The following is a 13,199-nucleotide window of genomic DNA, read 5'->3' on the forward strand; positions in this document are numbered from 1 at the left end:
TAGTGAGATTTAATTGGGCATTACGACAAAGTACATAGACCGCCATCCAGCATGCATCTATGCCTAAAAAGTCCACCTTCAGGTTATCATCCGAACCCCCTCCAGTATTAAGTTGCAAAGCAACAGACAATTGCATTAAGTATGGTGCGTAATGTAATCAACAACTACATCCTTAGACATAGCATCAATGTTTTATCCCTAGTGGCAACAGCACAACACAACCTTAGAACTTTCTGTCCTTGTCCCGGTGTCAATGCGAGCATGAACCCACTATCGAGCATAAATACTCCCTCTTGGAGTTACAAGCATCTACTTGGCCAGAGCATCTACTAGTAACGGAGAGCATGCAAGATCATAAACAACACATAGATATAACTTTGATAATCAACATAACAAGTATTCTCTATTCATCGGATCCCAACAAACGCAACATATAGAATTACAGATAGATGATCTTGATCATGTTAGGCAGCTCACAAGATCCGACAATGATAGCACAATGGGGAGAAGACAACCATCTAGCTACTGCTATGGACCCATAGTCCAGGGGTAGACTACTCACACATCACACCGGAGGCGACCATGGCGGCGTAGAGTCCTCCGGGAGATGATTCCCCTCTCGGCAGGTGCCGGAGGCGATCTCCTGGATCCCCCGAGATGGGATCGGCGTTGGCGGCGTCTCTGGAAGGTTTTCCGTATCGTGGCTCTCGGTACTGGGGGTTTCGTCATGGAGGCTTTAAGTAGGCGGAAGGGCAAGTCAGGAGGGGGCACAGGGGCCCCACACCATAGGCCGGCGCGGCCAAGGGGGGGGGGCGCCGCCCTAGGGTTTGGGCACCCTGTGGCCCCACTTCGTTTCGTCTTCGGACTTCTGGAAGCTTCGTGGAAAAATAGGCCCCTGGGCGTTGATTTCGTCCAATTCCGCGAATAGTTCCTTACTAGGATTTCTGAAACCAAAACAAGCAGATTGACAAGAATCGGCACTTCGGCATCTTGTTAATAGGTTAGTTCCAGAAAATGCACGAATATGACATAAAGTGTGCATAAAACATGTAGATAACATCAATAATGTGGCATGGAACATAAGAAATTATCGATACGTCGGAGACGTATCAGCATCCCCAAGCTTAGTTCTGCTCGTCCCGAGCAGTAAAACGATAACACAGATAATTTCGGAGTGACATGCCATCATAATCTTGATCATACTATTTGTAAAGCATATGTAGTGAATGCAGCGATCAAAACAATGTATATGACATGAGTAAACAAGTGAATCATAAAGCAAAGACTTTTCATGAATAGCACTTCAAGACAAGCATCAATAAGTCTTGCATAAGAGTTAACTCATAAAGCAATAATTCAAAGTAAAGGCATTGAAGCAACACAAAAGAAGATTAAGTTTCAGCGGTTGCTTTCAACTTGTAACATGTATATCTCACGGATATTGTCAACATAGAGTAATATAATAAGTGCAATAAGCAAGTATGTAGGAATCAATGCACAGTTCACACAAGTGTTTGCTTCTTGAGGTGGAGAGAAATAGGTGAACTGACTCAACATTGAAAGTAGAAGAATTGTCCTCCATAGAGGAAAAGCATCGATTGCTATATTTGTGCTAGAGCTTTGATTTTGAAAACATGAAACAATTTTGTCAACGGTAGTAATAAAGCATATGTATCATGTAAATTATATCTTACAAGTTGCAAGCCTCATGCATAGTGTACTAATAGTGTCCGCACCTTGTCCTAATTAGCTTGGACTACCGGATCATCACAATGCACATGTTTTTACCAAGTGTCACAAAGGGGTACCTCTATGTCACTTTGTACAAAGGTCTAAGGAGAAAGCTCGCATTGGATTTCTCGCTATTGATTATTCTTCAACTTAGACATCCATACCGGGACAACATAGACAACAGATAATGGACTCCTCTTTTATGCATAAGCATGTAACAACAATTAATAATTTTCTCATTTGAGATTGAGGATATATGTCCAAAACTGAAACTTCCACCATGGATCATGGCTTTAGTTAGCGGCCCAATGCTCTTCTCTAACAATATGCATGCTTAACCATAAGGTGGTAGATCTCTCTTACTTCAGACAAGACGGACATGCATAGCAACTCACATGAAATTCAACAAAGAGTAGTTGATGGCGTCCCCAGTGAACATGGTTATCGCACAACAAGCAACTTAATAAGAGATAAAGTGCATAATTACATATTCAATACCACAATAGTTTTTAAGCTATTTGTCCCATGAGCTATATATTGCAAAGGTGAATGATGGAATTTTAAAGGTAGCACTCAAGCAATTTACTTTGGAATGGCGGAAAATACCATGTAGTAGGTAGGTATGGTGGACACAAATGGCATAGTGGTTGACTCAAGTATTTTGGATGCATGAGAAGTATTCCCTCTCGATACAAGGTTTAGGCTAGCAAGGCTTATTTGAAACAAACACAAGGATGAACCGGTGCAGCAAAACTCACATAAAAGACATATTGAAAACATTATAAGACTCTACACCGTCTTCCTTGTTGTTCAAACTCAATACTAGAAATTATCTAGACCTTAGAGAAACCAAATATGCAAACCAAATTTTAGCATGCTCTATGTATTTCTTCATTAATAGGTGCAAAGCATATGATGCAAGAGCTTAATCATGAGCACAACAATTGCCAAGTATCACATTACCCAAGACATTAATAGCAATTACTACATGTATCATTTTCCAATTCCAACCATATAACAATTTAACGAAGGAGAAACTTCGCCATGAATACTATGAGTAGAAACCAAGGACATACTTGTCCATATGCTACAGCGGAGCGTGTCTCTCTCCCATAAAGTGAATGCTAGGATCCATTTTATTCAAACAAAACAAAAACAAAAACAAACCGACGCTCCAAGAAAAGCACATAAGATGTGATGGAATAAAAATATAGTTTCAGGGGAGGAACCTGATAATGTTGTCGATGAAGAAGGGGATGCCTTGGGCATCCCCAAGCTTAGACGCTTGAGTCTTCTTAGAATATGCAGGGGTGAACCACCGGGGCATCCCCAAGCTTAGAGCTTTCACTCTCCTTGATCATGTTGCATCATACTCCTCTCTTGATCCTTGAAAACTTCCTCCACACCAAACTCGAAACAACTTATTAGAGGGTTAGTGCACAATAAAAATTAACATATTCAGAGGTGACACAATCATTCTTAACACTTCTGGACATTGCATAATGCTACTGGACATTAGTGGATCAAAGAAATTCATCCAACATAGCAAAAGAGGCAATGCGAAATAAAAGGCAGAATCTGTCAAAACAGAACAGTTCGTATTGACGAATTTTAAAATGGCACCAGACTTGCTCAAATGAAAATGCTCAAATTGAATGAAAGTTGCGTACATATCTGAGGATCATGCACGTAAATTGGCTTAATTTTCTGAGCTACCTACAGGGAGGTAGATCCAGATTCGTGACAGCAAAGAAATCTGGAACTGCGCAGTAATCCAAATCTAGTACTTACTTTTCTATCAACGGCTTTACTTGACACAATAAAACACTAAACTAAGATAAGGAGAGGTTGCTACAGTAGTAAACAACTTCCAAGACACAAAATAAAAATAAAGTACTGTAGGTAAAAACATGGGTTGTCTCCCATAAGCGCTTTTCTTTAACGCCTTTCAGCTAGGCGTAGAAAGTGTGTATCAAGTATTATCAAGAGACGAAGTGTCAACATCATAATTTGTTCTCATAATAGAATCAAAAGGTAACTTCATTCTCTTTCTAGGGAAGTGTTCCATACCTTTCTTGAGAGGAAATTGATATTTTATATTACCTTCCTTCATATCAATGATAGCACCAACAGTTCGAAGAAAAGGTCTTCCCAATATAATGGGACAAGATGCATTGCATTCAATATCCAAGACAACAAAATCAACGGGGACAAGGTTATTGTTAACGGTAATGCGAACATTATCAACTTTCCCCAAGGGTTTCTTTGTAGAATGATCAGCAAGATTAACATCCAAATAGCAATTTTTCAGCGGTGGCAAGTCAAGCATATCATAAATTTTCTTAGGCATAACAGAAATACTTGCACCAAGATCACATAAAGCATTACAATCAAAATCTTTAACCTTCATCTTAATGATGGGCTCCCAACCATACTCTAGCTTTCTAGGAATAGAGGCTTCGCGCTCTAGTTTCTCTTCTCTAGCTTTTATGAGAGCATTTGTAATATGATGTGTGAAAGCCAAATTTATAGCACTAGCATTAGGACTTTTAGCAAGTTTTTGCAAGAACTTTATAACTTCAGAGATGTGGCAATCATCAAAATTCAAACCATTATAATCTAAAGCAATGGGATCATCATCCCCAATGTTGGAAAAAATTTCAGCAGCTTTATCACAAGCGTTTTCAGCTTTTAGCAGCTTTAGGCAGTTTCTCGCTTTGCATTAGAAGTGGAAACATTGCTAACACCAATTCTTTTATTATTATTAGTAGGAGGTGCAGCAACATGTGTAGCATTAGCATTACTAGTGGTGGTAATAGTCCAAACTTTAGCTACATTCTTCTCTTTAGCTAGTTTTTCATTTTCTTCTCTATCCCACCTAGCACGCAGTTCGGCCATTAATATATTCTCATTAATTCTAACTTGGATGGCATTTGCTGTAGTAACAATTTTATTATGACGATTCTCATTAGGCAAAACTTTCGATTTCAAAAGATCAACATCAGCAGCAAGACTATCAACTTTAGAAGCAAGTATATCAATTTTCCCAAGCTTTTCTTCAACAGATTTGTTAAAAGCAGTTTGCGTACTAATAAATTCTTTAAGCATGGCTTCAAGTCCAGGGGGTGAATTCCTATTATTGTTGTAAGAATTACCATAAGAATTACCATAGCCGTTGCCATTATTATAAGGATATGGCCTATAGTTGTTACTAGAATTGTTCCGGTAAGCATTGTTGTTGAAATTATTATTTTTAATGAAGTTTACATCAACATGTTCTTCTTGTGCAACCAATGAAGCTAATGGAACATTATTAGGATCAATATTAGTCCTATCATTCACAAGCATAGACATAATAGCATCAATCTTATCACTCAAGGAAGAGGTTTCTTCGACAGAATTTACCTTCTTACCTTGTGGAGCTCTTTCCGTGTGCCATTCAGAGTAGTTGATCATCATATTATCAAGAAGCTTTGTTGCTTCACCAAGAGTGATGGACATAAAGGTACCTCCAGCAGCTGAATCCAATAAATTCCGTGAAGAAAAATTTAGTCCTGCATAGAAGGTTTGGATGATCATCCAAGTAGTCAGTCCATGGGTTGGGCAATTTTTAACCAAAGATTTCATTCTTTCCCAAGCTTGAGAAACATGTTCAGTATCTAATTGTTTAAAATTCATTATGCTACTCCTCAAAGATATAATTTTAGCAGGGGGATAATATCTACCAATAAAAGCATCCTTGCATTTAGTCCATGAATCAATACTATTCTTAGGCAGAGATAGCAACCAATCTTTAGCTCTTCCTCTTAATGAGAAAGGGAACAATTTTAGTTTAATAATGTCACCATCTACATCTTTATATTTTTGCATTTCACATAGTTCAACAAAATTATTAAGATGGGCAGCAGCATCATCAGAACTAACACGAAAAATTGCTCTCGCATAACAAGATTCGATAAACGAGGTTTAATTTCAAAGAATTCTGCTGTAGTAGCAAGTGGAGCAATAGGTGTGCATAAGAAATCATTATTATTTGTGGTTGTGAAATCACACAACTTAGTATTTTCAGGGTTGGCCATTTTAGCAACAGTAAATAAAGCAAACTAGATAAAGTAAATGCAAGTAACTAATTTTTTTGTGTTTTTGATATAGCAAACAAGATAGCAAATAAAGTAAAACTAGCAACTAATTTTTTTGTATTTTGATTTAGTGCAGCAAACAAAGTAGTAAATAAAACTAAGCAAGACAAAAACAAAGTAAAGAGATTGGAAGTGGAGACTCCCCTTGCAGCGTGTCTTGATCTCCCCAGCAACGGCGCCAGAAAAAGAGCTTGATGGCGTGTAACTCACACGTTCGTTGGGAACCCCAAGAGGAAGGTATGATGCGCACAGCAGCAAGTTTTCCCTCAGAAAGAAACCAAGGTTTATCGAACCAGGAGGAGCCAAGAAGCACGTTGAAGGTTGATGGCGGCGGGATGTAGTGCGGCGCAACACCAGGGATTTTGGCGCCAACGTGGAACCTGCACAACACAACCAAAGTACTTTGCCCCAACGAAACAGTGAGGTTGTCAATCTCACCGGCTTGCTGTAACAAAGGATTAACCGTATTGTGTGGAAGATGATTGTTTGCAGAAAACAGTAGAACAAGATGTGCATTAGATTGTATTTCAGTAAAGAGAATTGGACCGGGGTCCACAGTTCACTAGAGGTGTCTCTCCCATAAGACAAACAGCATGTTGGGTGAACAAATTACAGTTGGGCAATTGACAAATAAAGAGGGCATGACCATGCACATACATATCATGATGAGTATAGTGAGATTTAATTGGGCATTACGACAAAGTACATAGACCGCCATCCAGCATGCATCTATGCCTAAAAAGTCCACCTTCAGGTTATCATCCGAACCCCCTCCAGTATTAAGTTGCAAAGCAACAGACAATTGCATTAAGTATGGTGCGTAATGTAATCAACAACTACATCCTTAGACATAGCATCAATGTTTTATCCCTTAGAACTTTCTGTCACTGTCCCAGGTGTCAATGCAGGCATGAACCCACTATCGAGCATAAATACTCCCTCTTGGAGTTACAAGCATCTACTTGGCCAGAGCATCTACTAGTAACGGAGAGCATGCAAGATCATAAACAACACATAGATATAACTTTGATAATCAACATAACAAGTATTCTCTATTCATCGGATCCCAACAAACGCAACATATAGAATTACAGATAGATGATCTTGATCATGTTAGGCAGCTCACAAGATCCGACAATGATAGCACAATGGGGAGAAGACAACCATCTAGCTACTGCTATGGACCCATAGTCCAGGGGTAGACTACTCACACATCACACCGGAGGCGACCATGGCGGCGTAGAGTCCTCCGGGAGATGATTCCCCTCTCCGGCAGGGTGCCGGAGGTGATCTCCTGGATCCTCCGAGATGGGATCGGCGTTGGCGGCGTCTCTGGAAGGTTTTCCGTATCGTGGCTCTCTGCATGCGGGGGTTTCGTCACGGAGGCTTTAAGTAGGCGGAAGGGCAAGTCGGGAGGGGCACGGGGCCCCACACCATAGGCCGGCGCGGCCAAGGGGGGGGCCGCGCCGCCCTAGGGTTTGGGCACCCTGTGGCCCCACTTCGTTTCGTCTTCGGACTTCTGGAAGCTTCGTGGAAAAATAGGCCCCTGGGCGTTGATTTCGTCCAATTCCGAGAATATTTCCTTACTAGGATTTCTGAAACCAAAAACAGCAGAAAACAGCAACTGGCACTTCAGCATCTTGTTAATAGGTTAGTTCCAGAAAATGCACGAATATGACATAAAGTGTGCAAAAAACATGTAGATAACATCAATAATGTGGCATGGAACATAAGAAATTATCGATACGTCGGAGACGTATCAACCATTCATACCAACCTTAGCTTTACTTATTAAGGAATCAAGGACACCATTGAACTAAAGTATTAGGAGTTAAACCATTTCATTTGGGAGTGGTGAGATAGCCAATACCAAATGCAGAAAGATCATATCTATGAAATAATGAAGTAAAGTAGAAACTAATCCAACTAAGCATCTAGGTGGAGACTTAACCCTTTACTATCTAATGAGATCTTGTGAACATACCATAAACCCTAGAATAATCCATTCCTATATAAGAGAGCTCAAGGTATAGTGTTACACTCAAGTTAGTTGAGGAACACTTGGATTCAAGGGAGAGACCTATTATATATTCAAGTGGTTAAACCATCAATCCTTGAGAGAACTCTAAGTAATTATCTCAGGAATTCTCCTGGGATATGATCTATTGAGACAACCATAGTAGGACCACCCAGGAAAATAAAATAGGAATACTATACCCTAGTTGATCAAGACAATGTTTGACCATGAAAGTGAGAACCCCAGTTAATGAGAGATCATTAGGAAGCCAAACCTTGATCATTATAAATTGAGTGATGATCATAAACCATAAGAACTTGAGGTAGAGATATTAAGAACAAGTTGATCATGTCTAATCCATGATCATGCTTTTGAAATATGTGAGGATAAGTTAAAACCTAATAAGATAAGCAGATATCATTTACCACATGAAATCATAGGGAGGTAACTAGTAAGAAACCCTAGGCTTAGATCCCAACCTCAACTTGTGAATCACTTGGTGATCATAAGTAGAATCCTACCACATTTACATTCCACCTATTCTTCACTTAAGAACCACAAGAAAACCTTTAGAGTCAAATTCTATACTTTATATGGTGATAAACCATCAATCCATATGACCAAAGTTAACTATAAAAAGAACTATAACCACTGTAGTTACTTTAATAATTAATTGAGGATAATAATAGAAGTTAATTGGTAGAAGATAAAACCAATTCTCAAATCCTTAGTAATTAGAGAATCACATGAAATATTAAGCAAATAACCATCTTATCATGGTTAGGGGAGATTAAACCCTAGCATGCAATATGGTGTCATCTCATCTCTACAACGCAGAATTAAATCTCAACCCTAGTTTGTGTATCACTTGGGCGATCACAAATAAAACCTAAACCCCAATTAAGATTCAACCCATGTGTCATTAGGTAAATAGCATTGGAACCCTAGATTTGCACATCAAATAAATCTTATGCTTCAATTCTTGAACATAAGCAAAATCTTGTGCTACATTTTATAATTGAAACCATATGTAGGGTGATCAACCACTTATCATTGTAACTAATACCCAACCTTGAGGAGAGTAATATCTACTATAGATAATTCAAAGTGTTAATAGATCATAACACAAATGCTAATTTAAGATGGGTTATCATCAAACCTTCAAAACTATAATAAAATGTTGCTCACATGAAATAACATACAAGTGATTAATTTCTCAAATAGGAACTAAGAAATAATCACCATTTCAGAAATGCCTAGAGATGAAGGTACCAACTCTTATGTTTCTAAGTTGAATGAAATTAATAACAAAGAGGAAAATTAAGTGAAAATATCAATTCATGTAACATTACTATTTAGAGTGAAGTTTACAAATATACAAATAATCTAACATAAAATATGAATTCAAAAAGAATAGTGATACAATAGTCAGTATACCAAATTTTGATTGAAACAACATAATGGAAATAATTGCAAACAGTATTGAATTCATATATGAATTCAAATGGAAAATGGAAAACAAGAAATAGAAAACAGAAAATGGAAAACAGAAAAGAAAAGAGAGCCTACCTAGCTTACCTGGCCGCAGTAGCCCACCAGCACAGCCCACCAAGCAGCCCAACCGCACCAGCCCAGCACAGCCCAACGTGGCCCAGGTAACCCTTCGCGTGGATAAAGACGGAGAGGCGTCGTCGTCTTCGTCTCCTCCACTCGACGCGCAGGAGCTCGCCACCGCGACGAGGTGAGCCACGTCCCGTGGTCGTCGCCGCCGTTTCTGACTGCCAGCACACTCGGGAGGACCTATAAAACGCGCTGGAGTCCTCCATTTCCCTTCCTATGTTCTAATTTTGCCCCAAATCTAAACCCTAGCGCGACCCAGCCTCCGACCGTCGACGCCGATAGAGACCTCCCCAGGCCAAGTCGCGACCACCATCGTCACCGCCATCCTCGACATGGTCTTCTTGCAAAAGGAATCGAGTCAGGGCGCCCCGTAGCGTCGTCAGCAACCACTTCCCTCCGACGGCCGGCGCCATGAATTCCGGCGATACAAGCCTCTATTCACCTCGCCGTCAAGCTCTGCGTGCTCACGGTGAGCTGCTGATTCTCAAGCACCTCCTATCCCTCTCGATTGCCCGCTGTATCGCCACCGCGTCTTTAGCCCGTGAGTACTGCCGCCGCCCCTCGCCGCCGAGCACGCTCCGATGACCATACCGGAGCGGCGCCGCCACCAATAGCATCGCGTCGGTGTGCTGATTCTAGAGAGTACCCGCGCAGCCCCGCGGGAACGCTCTAGCTCCGGCGATCACCGTCCCTGGCCGCCGGTAAGGCACATGGTTGCCACCTCAGCGCCATGTGGCCTCCAGCGTGGACACGGACCCACCAGCCAGTGGCTGTCTGGGTAGAATCCCGGGTAGCTTTAGTCAATCCTGTTTTAAATTTAATTCCAGTAAATTACTGCAACTTCAAATAAATTTAGAAAATCCAATTTAAGTCAGAAAAATATAAATGAGGTATTAAAATTCTTAGAAAAGAAAACTCTATCCAATAAAAATATAAAATGAATTTTTTATTTTTAATAAAAATTCAATTATTTAATACTTGTTAATTAAGCCTTATCCTTTAATTCTAAATTCAATTAAAATTCAATAATTAGAAAAACATTCCAAATTAAATAAAAACCAGTAAGTAAATAAAGAAAACATTGAAACTAATTTTCATTATTTGTTATTTTATTAAATCCTTATTAGGAGGATTTAAAACCCTAAATAATAATTACCTTAATTATTAATTGTTTAAAAATGATAAAAAGCCAAATTCAATATTACTTTTATTCCCAAGTTATTAATAACTTCAACTTTAAATTGAAGTTATTAATCATAGAACTACATGGTAATTAGGAAACCCTAATTTCATATTGAATGAAGATTACAACCTCACAATTGTATGTGAAACCCCAAACCCTAATTCCACTAGAAATCCTAGTTCCACTATTTCATGTGAACTCCAAATTATCTCCAAACCTACACCCCAAGTTAACATGAGATCATGTTACTTCATTAGTAATTATAGATCCATAATTAGCAGCTAAATGCTTACCTAGTTCACATAAAATATAGGAACCCTAACAGCAACAATTTAGCATCCTATTTATGTAAACTCAACAAACCAAGATAATCAAGTAGGGTTAACCAAGTGAAATGAATCATCCTTAATTAACCATGCTTAGCATCACACCATGGTGATGAACCCTAATAGTAACCATACCTATTATTTTGCACTACATACCCTGTTCCACTAAACCCTACTAGTGTTGGATACTTATCAACCATCCTATTCAGGAGCCAATTATTCCTTACTTAATAGAACCAACAGTAAAGCCTAGACCACCTCAACCCTAATTGATATACTTCTTATTATTTAAGAAGTATGTTCTTCAAAAGTTATTCTTTTGAAGTAAATAAAGAATCATCATCAACCCTGCTTATAAGGACCTATAAACCCTAGCTGACTATCACCAATAAGATGAACCAGTCCTGATAGCAACCTTGTACGAATAAATGCTTAAGATACCTAGGCTTAACTCAACCTTACAAGTTCTAGCTTTTGATGAATCCAACTATGTTGTGATCCATCTACTAATTACTCCAGAAACCAATTAGAACCATAGAAAACCATAGAACCCCACAAACCTAATTTTCATACTTGTTCTTTATCAAAGTACATGTTCTTCAAAAGTTATTCTTTTAAAGTATATGATAATCAATCATTAACCATGCCATATAGTACTAAAACTGACCACTGTTCTTTACTTGAAAACATTATGCCAATTGTCATTCTTTGTGTGCTCAATTAATTATTATGCTTTATTATCTACCTGTTTACAATACCAAGTAATCACACCTAAATAAGAACCTTGTATGTGAATCACTCTAAAAGTGCAAAACACCCTAAACCAATCATTACAACTCACTGATCCTAAATCATCGGGGTTAGGTCACGCTTAGAGCGATTGCATCTCATTCTTATGCATTATTGCATCCTTGCCAATCTTTTAAACATCGTCCTTACCGGACGATGATGCTATTTCAGAATTTGGAGTTATTGCGTATCGAAGACCTTGCCTACATAATCTTGCAGTCAAGAAAGGCAAGTTCATCACTTGCTCATGTCATTTGAGTATTTCTATCAAATTACTTGCAAATTACTATAGTTATCACTATTGCATAAAAACCAAAACCACTATTTTCATAACTATGAATATGACTATGTGGTTGGCAATGGAACCATGGATTGTGTTGATATGGTGGAGGTTCCATTGCAAGGGTTTATATCCATCTAGGATTAACAACAAATGTCGTACAGTGATTCTTGTGACGTAATACCCGTGTTAACCATAAGATCCGGAGTGGGACGGAGTAGTCAAAAGTGTTTCCACCTCTCGTTCATCAACGGATGCGCTTTACCGTAGTACACTTGTAATCCAAGGGGGCAAGCTGGTGAGGCTGGGGAGTCCTAAGTCCCCACGGCATTGTCCGTAGTACACTTGTCGCCCGAAGGAGCAAGATGGTGAGGCTGGGGAGTCCTAAGTCCCCACGGTATTGCGGTCTATGATGGGTTGCAGCTACCGGCGAAGGGGTTTGGTTCGATCCCAGACTGTCGTCGTGGTCGGGGTCCACCCTGAAATATATGGGAATAATGGGACCGGTGAGGACCCAGGGTCAGGGCATGCAACAAAGGGTGGGTGTTCGAGGTAGCGGAGGAACATGATTGGCTAGACCTTATACCGGGCCTCACACCATAGGAAGTGTGGACAGGGAATATGCCCGGTTGGCACCAAGGATAAGATCTCTTATGGGTAAAGCAACACACCTCTGCAGAGTGTAAAGAACCGTGACCTGTCACTCCCTGTTCCGGGATATGGAGGCTATGACGCGGCCGGAAAGGAGCTCCATGAAGTTCTAGTAAACCGGTGAAGGCTGACGGACATAGTTCTTTTGAATAAAAGCAACCTTTTGAAGAAATGGTTATGAAAACCTGCATTGGTATTAGACTTTCTGGTCTAATGCCGTAGCTAGTGCATTAAACACCTCTTTCCTATAATGAACTTGTTGAGTACGCTCGTACTCATCCCACTTTTAAATCCCCTGCTTAGATATGGAGGCATCGAAGGAGGATCTACACTGCAAATCGAAGGCCGAGGAGTCAACAACTACTTCAAGAGACAGGACCCTGTCAGAGGAGTCAGATACCACATCCAACAAGGAGAAAACCTAGAATAGCAATAGAAAGGAACTTTCTTCCTCAACCTAGCT

The sequence above is a fragment of the Lolium perenne genome, chromosome 2 (genome assembly GCF_019359855.2).
Source record: "Lolium perenne isolate Kyuss_39 chromosome 2, Kyuss_2.0, whole genome shotgun sequence".
In the NCBI taxonomy this organism is placed as follows: Eukaryota; Viridiplantae; Streptophyta; class Magnoliopsida; order Poales; family Poaceae; genus Lolium; species Lolium perenne.